Source organism: Anomalospiza imberbis, chromosome 10, assembly GCF_031753505.1.
Source record: "Anomalospiza imberbis isolate Cuckoo-Finch-1a 21T00152 chromosome 10, ASM3175350v1, whole genome shotgun sequence".
NCBI lineage: Eukaryota > Metazoa > Chordata > Aves > Passeriformes > Viduidae > Anomalospiza > Anomalospiza imberbis.
This window is the reverse complement of record NC_089690.1, coordinates 18,901,557-18,911,550: the sequence shown is the minus strand read 5'-3', so window position 1 is coordinate 18,911,550 and position 9,994 is coordinate 18,901,557. Positions and strand designations below refer to the sequence as shown.

General features: G+C 38.4%; 1 protein-coding gene across 1 annotated transcript in view; it reads left to right on the top strand.

Annotated features, from left to right (window-relative positions):
• Positions 1-2,813: 2,813 nt before the first annotated feature.
• The window catches only part of PXYLP1 (2-phosphoxylose phosphatase 1), an 84,058-nt gene continuing 76,877 nt past the window's right edge, over positions 2,814-9,994 (top strand). The window contains exon 1 of the mRNA XM_068200995.1: positions 2,814-2,937. The gene's annotated coding sequence lies outside the window, so the exon portion shown is untranslated. The remainder of the gene's footprint in view (positions 2,938-9,994) is intronic.

The window sequence follows — 9,994 nt, the reverse complement described above, 5'->3', positions numbered from 1 at the left end:
GAAGGAAGTGGGACTCATTTCGAAAAGGTGAATGAATGTGTGACTGCATAGGTTTTGCAAATATGGAGTAAGCAAATCCAGGGAGCTTAGCAGTAGTGTGTTACTGCCTGCACCTGGCTGTTTTTCTTGGAGAGGCTGGGTCTCAGTGCAGAGGAGGGATCACAGCAGCACACCTTGCTCTCTGGGCTGAGCTGGCCTTTGGTGTTTCATGTGAGCAGCCTGCTTTGGGCAACTGAGCAAGCCCAACTATCCTAGATGTGCATGGAGGTTATGGAAGTGTTTTCAAGCCACTGGCAGTTGCCTAGGGAGTGAGTTACCTTGCTGCTCTCCCTTGATAAATGTGGTTTAATAATTAATGTCTATCTGGAGAAGATATTACTTCTCCAGCTTGTCTAAGCCTGGACAAGGAATTTGCTGACCCAGGTGTACATTAGAGACATAAGCTTCATTATTGCTAATGAACCAGTTAGAGAAATATTGCCAGGAGTCCTTGTTTTTTGCAAGAGATAATTCATTGGAAGTTTTGGTGTGTAGCTGCACAATATAGTTTGTTTCCTGGATATTATGCACATGACACAAAGCTCAGTTAAGAGCCTCAATTTTTAAGTGTAGAAACCATAATTAGAAGGAAAACTGTTACATCAGCTACTACTACAAAGGGAAAATGCTGAGTATTATTAATAGGTTGTTTATCCTATTGGGGCAAGTATTATTTCAAATTTTATTTTCATTGTATGAAGTTTCAGTGTTTCCTGTAGAAAATGAAAATGTTTTATCGTGTTCCAGATTCTTCTGACAGTCTCATTTACATCCAGAAATGGTGGAGGAACAAAGTTTATTTGGGTTTGTTTTTTTAAAAGGGTCAGATTGTAATTGATTTTCTGCCCCTGAACAGCCTGTGGAAGTGATTCCTTTGCCTAGAAAAGGCACTTGAAGAAATGGAAAGAACCTACTTACAGTGTAAGCAATGCAAGTTTAAAAGATGTTTAACAAAACCAAAAGGAACACTTACAAGTTGCTCTATTTTATTCAAGACTTTGTGGAACACTTTACTTTCAAGGATCCTTACAAGGATTTACTTGACCTTTAAAACAACAAGATTTATGATGAGCAAGTAATGGTTCTGGGACAGGGTATCAGGTCAAACAGGTGAAATCCCCATTTGTTCTGGAATTTATTTAGCACAAGTGGGCTTGTGTAAGTTCTGGGCATACACCACAGTGTCAGATATAAAGCCCTGGTAACTCTTCATTTCTCAGTGTTGTTATTTCCTCTCCTGTGAAGCACAAGCTCACTTATTTTTTAAAGTGTTCTCTAATCAAATACAGTGAGTTATCTTTCCCTAGTTCTTTGAAAATACTCTACAAAATCTTCTGTGCATTTTTTCTAAGTTTAGACACAGTGAACCTCAAGTAGTTTCATTCATAACATGCTGTATATGCCTTAGCCTTGATGAAATTGCAACTTGGATGACTTTGATTTTATCAGCCTCATGGAAAGAGGAGTATTTTTTGTGAAGTGAAATGAGTGAGATTTGATGGTGGTGGCTTTGACAAACTAATCTTTCAAATTTTGACTGGATTTGGAGTTAGGTTGTTAGTCAGTGTGGTGGGAAGAACTATATTTAATTTTTTCCTATGACATGAATTGATGAGGAAATTGAATTTATTATAATTTCATGATAAAACATGGTATATTTATCCCCATAAATAAAATAGAAGTTCTGCATAACCCAGTGTCCATGGTGACCTAGATTTCAAGCCCCCTATTTGTAATCATACTAGGAAATTTTCTGTCTCTCTTTTTAAAAAAAGTTATTTTCAGTTTCCATCTCTCAAAATACAAGAATTCCTGGCTAAGAATATACTCTTTATTCTTTCTTCCAGTTATATTTAGAACTTATCTTGATTTTAGTTTGCCATGTGTGCCAAGCAGTCTATGTGTTCACAAAGCCAAGTCTGTGTGAGATTATGCAATGCACATGTGCTTCAAGTGTCTCCAAACAGAATTCAGTGTTCCTAAATCCAGCTGTGTAGTACAGTACTGACTTTGTTTTCTGTGTTCTGCGAGTCCTGAGTTCAGATTGGTGGAAGTTTGACTCCTTACCTGTCACTGTGTTTAATCCAGAATGGAGTACAATGTTGAAATTCTGAGATATTTGACCATATTTTTCCGTGAAGTGGAATCTGAGGAGAGCTTTGCTGTGTAACTTTGAAATCCTGAGATATTTGACCATATTTTTCCATGAAGTGGAATCTGAGGAGAGCTTTGCTGTGTAACTTGAGGCTTATGTCTGTCTTCTGTTAGAGCAGATGTTTTGAATTATTTTTTTAAAGATACTACCAGATACTCCAAACCAAGCTCTCCTTCCTAACCACCATCTGTCACTGCAAAGGAAGGAAGGGACATCCTCACTGGAATAAAGGTGATGTAGGAGTAGGAGCCCAGCTCTTACTGCTCATTCCCATTGTCCTTCACAGTCTTTGATTGATTTGTTGGTGTAATGAATAAGAATACTCAAATAATGAATACTCACATAAAGTCATCATTCTGGATGTTGAAATAATCCTCAGAAATGGATATGGACAATTCTAATATCTAAGGGAGGATGGAAGAGGGAAGCATTGCAACTTCATTCAAGGATTTGTCAAGTATATGAAAACCCCGCATCTCTGGGATGGTGGTAGAGATACTGATAGAGGGCTTCTGAGATAAATGTTGGTAACAAAATGACAGGTTTTTATTTTAACAATATGTAAAGGTCTCTTTGAATGGCTTTCATCTCTGGTCTTTTTAATTTTTTTTTTTTTAAGGAACAAGCACTGAATGACAGTACTTGGGTAGTTGGCTTTCTTCTTAAAAATGTGAATTTGTAGCATTTGGAGGGAAAGTTACTTGCCGTTCTGCAACAATTAATTCCAGAAAAGTAAGCTAATAGTGAGTTGGATCTAAGGTTATTATGTCTGCTGCTTCCTTCTGGTAAACATAAACTTAAATTAAGAATGTATTATTCTCAGGGTTTGACAAGTACTGAGGATTTGTCACAGTAAGAACACTGGCTTCCTATTGTTTACAAAAACACTGAAACAAGGCCTCTAGGTTATGATTCAACTCCCTTACAATTTTCAGGCTGGCACATTATAAAAAAGCTATTGAAGGAACCCCCATTAAGAGTGTTTTCAAACCACCTTTGAAATATAGGTGTGAAAAGTAGTTCAAAATACATTGGTGAGCATTACAAGAAAAAGGGTCTATGTTATTTACAGGGACCCTCATTCCATATTATGTAAGAGAGTTACTGAAACCAATTGCAGTAATACATTTAAATTATTGGGGGAGTGAGGTGGGAATCCGGCGATCTGAGCATATGTTAAGTGATACAAGTGAGACTTTCAATGTCACTAAACTTGTATTTGCTGTGAAAAGATGGGATTTTTGTTTTCTAATTCTCTGAGCTGCCTTTAGGAATTCCATCCTAGACCAAGTCCAAGATACATTTTTTTTCCCTCAGTCACTTAGTCACAGAAAAGACTGAAGGTGTGAGGATATATTGAAAATTGTTCTCTTTTGCACTTCTTGCTTGTAGTTATTAGTGATATTTTCTAACAGGAGGAACTGTAATTAGAATCAGATGGCAAATATATCCTGAAATTTTTATGCATGAGAAACTTGCCAGCACTGCCAGCTGCTGATGCCATTTCAGAAACATAGGGATTTTTTTGCTTGTTATATTACAGTGGGTTGTTGTGGAAGTTTATTTTTAATCTCAGCCTAATTCTGGGAAAAAAAATAGAATACTTAGAAATATAGCTCCAACAATTTCCTGATTTTCATCCATGCTTTAGAAGAAAGAATGTTACAGCTGGAGTTGGATGTTGCTCATATATTTTTCAACAGTACTGGTGTGTAATGCTGGAAAGGAGCGCATACCGTGATGTTAATGATATGCAATTAGGTAGCAGTCTGTAAAACCCAAAACCTAAAACTGTTTGGTGATCAAAATACAGGCTTATGTTCCACGAGGTCAGATAAGTGACTTCTCTCACTGTCCTGGAGGTGATGCATTGGTGTGTGTGTGTGAAGGAAATACTTCAGCTGGAATAAAACTGAGCATCCTCAAACAACTCCTTAGACTGTGTGGAACCTCATTCACACAGAATGTCATCAGTTGCACTTCACTGTTGGCTAATCTTCAACTGCAATCAATAAATCAGCCTGGGCAGGGAGAGAGTAGGCAAATCAAACATTTACTGTGGTGTTTGCTTTTGTAGCCTTTTTGAGAGGTCAGATAATGGAGACATCAATTAAAAGCAGGATAAACAACAGGGTTCTTCCAGTGCAATAATGTTTCCCTTTCTTAAATGGGAGTGTGAATTCAGCTTTAGAGGAAGCAGCCAAATCACCGGTTGTGTTTATAAGCAATATAATTCAGACATGGCAGGTGAAAACTTCAGTGCTCAAACTTCTTTCATAAAACACAGGGTGTAGATTTTGAGTGAATATGTCAATGTCCAAATCTTTACGGAAAACAGTGGTTTGGTTTTTTTCAACCTCATTAATTTTCCAGTGGTTTCTTCCCAGTTATTTTAGCATGACTTCCACACTCAAAATGAAAGCTCATTGTGATGCACATATGTGTGAAGGAAATACTTCAGTTTGGATAAAACTGAACAAACTTCAATGTGTCACTTCCAGGCTCTAATGGAACATAAGTGTGCTATTTCCTAAATGTCTTTGCCAACAATGATCTTTTGGATGGTGGGTGAGCCTACAATATTTATCCATTGATCTTTATTATTAATATCCTCTTTTCCTCCACTGTCTTGTAATCTAATAGTCTTGATAAATGCCATGGTTTTATCTCTGTTTTTGTTGAGTGTATATTTTGGCTCCCAGTCATGCTTCATAGGCCCCAAGCAATGATGCCTCCCAGTAGGTAGAAGTGCCATTGCTGAGACTGTTGTTTGACAGGAAAAGAAAGTGCTGAATCAGAACATCTGTTGAGGAGTGCTTTGGCAGGGAGTTTGTCCTCAAAACTAGGAAGTAGGTTGTTCTGACTCCAAGAGCTGGTAGTCTTGGGCTTGCAGAGGAGAGAAGTACCTCTTTATGGGGTTGTGTTCTGCTCAACAACAGATGTGTTCAGCTGGCCGTAGTTCAGAGGATTTACAGGAACCTTATTAGAAAAGTGAGCTAAAAGGCAACACACTCTGGTAGTTGATGGTGATTTCTTACATTGCACAATAATTTTGCAAGAAGGCAGAGCCAGTTGTGAGATGGATGGAACCACATATGTTTCTACACCCAAGAGAGAGGTTTGTGCACAGAATTACATCAGGAATAAGGCTGAGTGAAAGATAGCAAACGTTATTCACACAGAGATGTCTGGATTGGTAGATAAATTCACTTGGATTGGTTGTTTTTGTGTTAAGTTTCTGACTATAAAAGAGTTTTATTCCATTGAAGTCTATCAAGCAGTAAATAGTGAAAAAATACATGAAGATTATTCCATTCTGAACTCAAGAACCTTATGTGACTTGTGTTTGTGGTCCCTTTCCCAAACTTGAAATAGTCATACCACTGTCTTCCCATTTCTCCAATGGCACAAAACAAAACAAAACAAACAAAAAAAAAAAAAAAAAAAAAAAGAGAGAGAGAATGTGGCAATGAGTTTTAGGTGCAGGAAGTCTAACCACTGAACTTCCTGTTTTCCATATAGAAGGGCGAAGATACTAAATGTTATAAGAGAGAAAAATAGTAGGACAGCTTTTGGGAGGTTCTAAATTTACAGAGAATTCAGGGTGAAGTGGGACAACTAAGATCTGACGTATTGCTTATCCTCTTCTTGGCGTTTACTTTCAGATAAAACCAGCTGGCTCAGAAAAGTGGTTCAGTGCTAAGTGCTTCCATGACCTGGAACTGGAGCTGTTGTAATTGACAGCAGTTCCCTTTCTTGTATTTATCTTAATAAACAAAGTCCTTTTCCTATCAGGGATGTTTTCAACTTTTCTAGGTACTGTTTTCATCAATATCTGTGGCTGTCCTGTTTGGAGCCCTTTGGACTCTGCACCATTCCTATTCACATGATGATCTCACATTCCTCCTGGAGGCAAAACTGTGTGCTCATGCAGCTAGAGAGTGGAAACTTACTGATTGTACAGAGCTTGGCAGGAGCTCCTGTTCCAGCCTCCTGACAGGAGCAGGGACAGGCTGCATTTCTCTTAAGTGCTGAGCCAGTCAAAGCCTTCTTGTCTCTGCATTGTCTCTGATGCTGCTTCTCTCCCTGTTCCTTTCTCCATTCTTATGACAAGTATGCAAAACAGGAAAGCTGCTTTTTTCTGTGCCTAGTCAGTGTTGTAGGCAAGGTTTGGAGCAAATGCAGACCCATTGTAACAACATTTCTGCAAGAGCCCTGCAAGTGGAAGTGCCTACAGCAAGAGCACAGATTGTTTTATGTCTGACACATCCACCTTTTAACATATTAGAGCAGAAGATGGAAAGGTTCCCTTGGAGTCCCCAAATGAATTAGCAGTGCAAACTGGCTTTCTACTGCCTGGAGCTCTGTCTATACTTCTTGTTTTAACCCTTTGCTAGCCACAATCCAGACCACAGAGAAAACTGCAGTAAATTATGAAATTCCTTAAATGTATGCTTTTATTGTAGTATTAACCTACATAAGCTACTGCCTGCAGTAGAAGTGTGTTGCAAAAGCAGCATCTCTGTGGGGCTATATTGGAAGACAATAGCTCAATGCATAATATTTTTTTCTATTTTCCTTTTTGAAACATTCATACTAACAAGCTTTAAAGAAGTGAATCTAGCACATCTGGTGACCCCAAAGCCATAACTGTGCAGATGCTTAAGGGAAGGCTTGGTGGGTTATTCCTGAAGGTTCAGAGCAAAGGCAGCCTGTTTCTGCCCTTCCTTCCACTGCTTGATGCCCTTTTCATGAACTCTTATGAAACATGCATTTTGAATGGGTCATATTATGGGCACTTACACAGTCAGGGCTTCACATTGATTTAATGAACAGCATTAAAGGTATTTCTCCAAATTTTCATCAAAATATCCAAGACTAGCTTTGCAACTGGGTTTTAATAAATTTTATTTTGCAGGCATGCATTTGCATCCAGTATGCCTGAATTTCTGGTATATTAAACCTACCAGAACAAAGACTTAGTCATCTGTAATTGTATTATTAAAACTGCCAGTCTGATATTTTAAAATTTAAATCTAAAAGCAAATATTCTTATTATAATTCTCACAGGTTCTAAAGAGTAAAGAGTTCTAAAGAGCTAAGTCTGAGTTTGGCTAAGCTCTAGTGCAGTACTGAGTATAAATACACTGTGAGTAGATCTCTTGTAGGTATGAATGCCAAGGGAGAGGAGAATTAGTGCTGCACCATTAGTTATGTTGAGATGTGCTTTGAAGAATATGAAAAACTATTTTTTTAACCAGCAACATCCATAAGGTCTGGGTTCAGTGACAAGTTTCTAAGAAATATTTAAAACCCTATTAAGCACAGAGAACCAGCTTGCACTTCCAAGAAGATAGGACAGATGAGCTAATACCTTTTCCCTCCCTATCTTTCTGTTCTCCTACTTGGCTGCTGACTGTGGCCATGCTGTGGCTCATCAGCTGTTGTCCATGGAGAGCATTTGGGCTGGAAGTGAGTGTGGGACAGGTGAGTGCTTGGGGACTGTCCTCACACTCACCAGTCAGTTCCTTCCTCAAGGAAGTGCATAGCAACATGAGAACAGTCACTGCATGCTCTGCTGGACCTAAAGTTCAGCCATGTGTTCAGAGAAAGAAGGCACCAAGCTCGGTAGGTTTTTCAGCAGAACACTGATAAAACATTGATTTGTTCCAGATTTTCCCCTTACCCTTGCTGCTTTCCCTCTCCTATCCACACAGTCATTGCCTTGAGTCACATTTGTTATTGCCATCTGTGCTGCAGCACTTCTGTAAAAGGCAATTTTCCCTGCTAGTACTTCTGCTGAGAACCCTAAAACTTTGTAGACTGTAGTAATTTCTAACTGACAGGATTGCCAGAACATGCAATGATGAAGAAGCCAGCTTGGCTAAAGTTGGGTAGGATCTGGTTAAAACCTCTGTAACTCTAAGAGGAAGAGAGAATATATCAAGTAGTGAATGGACAGGAAGTCAGGCAGCTTAAAGCTCAATATGTTGGGTTTTTACTATCACTGAGTATTTTCACTTTCATTGAAGTTTGTTTGGTTTTTTTTTTTTTTCTTATTGGTAAATTACTTTTGCATTGTTTGATTTTTAAGAGAGATTTTTTTTTTTCATGGGAAGCACTGAGTGGCCTTTCAATTTTTAACACTAACAGATCTTGTTTTATGGACCAATATGAGAGATTATATTCAAAGTGTTTTCTTTAGCTGAAAATCCTGAGAACAACTAAAACTCAGAGAAAACAGAGAGCTCTTCGATGCAAAGAGTAGCTAGGGGCCTTGTTTTGGTTGACTTGTTTGATTTCAAAATCCAAGAGAGATTTGTGGAGAGCAGTAATGATATGGAGACAGTTGTTTGAACTTTGGATTTGCTAACACTAACAGCTGCTGATATCCTTGAGAGGAAGATCCTTGGTAGCAGTGCAAAACAAACTCACTGGTTCCATCTGCACTGGAAAAGCTTGGCTGAAAATATCACTGCTGTGAGAGAGGAGCAGAGAGAAGGAGTGATTCTATGGGCTGCCTGGAAAAATATTTGACACATAATGCACATTTAGATGCTGTAAAAACAGTAGTTTCATCTATATGCTAACTTTGCTTCAGAAAAAGTCCCCTTGGAAAGAGCTGCAAAACTGTGCTCTCTGAAGTCCACCTGCAGTCTGTGCAGGCTTGCTTCTGCTGACTTCACAGGGCTTTGATAGCAGAGCATATATGAAGTGGAATTTATATATTCATAAGCATTACTCACAGAAACATCTCTACAAGAAATTGGAAAAAATACACAGCCTCTCTTAGTCTGAGTATTTTTTATGTAAAGATGGAGACAGGTTTTTTTTAATAACCCCACAGTTAATTTCCAGTATTAGTAACAAATTATATAAACCCTGTTGTGTGAGTTATAAAGAAATCTGGATCAAAGATGTCATTTATCAAACAATGGCTGCTTAGAAAGCTTTTATTCATGTGCTAATCATGCTTTTTCTGAAGATTTTGACTCAATGTAACCTTAATACCAGAATAATCAGATACTACATAGAGTCTAAATATCAAATAGATTTAGCAAGGGCGGAAATGAGAGAAACTTATCTTTTAGCAAGAAAAAAAGTGACCAACCTCTGACTCAAAACATGCCTCGCAGCACAAGCTTTTAAATGTATAAAAACCTGAAGCAATACTGCATGAATTGTTTGCCTTCAATCAGAGCAATACCAGCATTTATAAGATGGTGTTACTGCAGGTTTTTAGCCAGAGGTAACAAACTAAGGCAGATGTAGCTGCTTTCTAAAAACTTCCTTGGCTTAGCCTGAGATGTGCCCAACTTGCTCAGTTCTTGGACTGAGTTAAGAGCAAGGCAAGGAAAAAGAGTCATTTTGGTTGCTCAAAAATGTGCAGTTTGTGCTTTTCCCCTTCAGTCCTGTGGGGAACGTGCAGAAAGGAGCAGGTTGGTGCTGCTGATGAGTGCAGGCAGTGAATTTGCTGGTGCTGTTTGCTGACCACAACAGCAGGGAAATGTAATAGTGTAGTTGGTTCTCAGTGTTACTAAAATAGACCCACACTTCACTGATCTCCAAGGCACTCTGAAATTGCTTTGATAACATCAGTTCTGCTTTCTGGTATAATTAATTTTCACTCATACCTGGTTTTATTTATATCACAAAGGTACTTCAGATGCAAAAATGTGCTGCTGTGGTGGCATTACCTGGCCAGCACATTGGGAAAGAAATGATAGATAGAATGTAGGTATGGGAAGATGTATGGGAAGATGTATTATTTCAGTTACATTTTTAATAGATTTTTTTTTT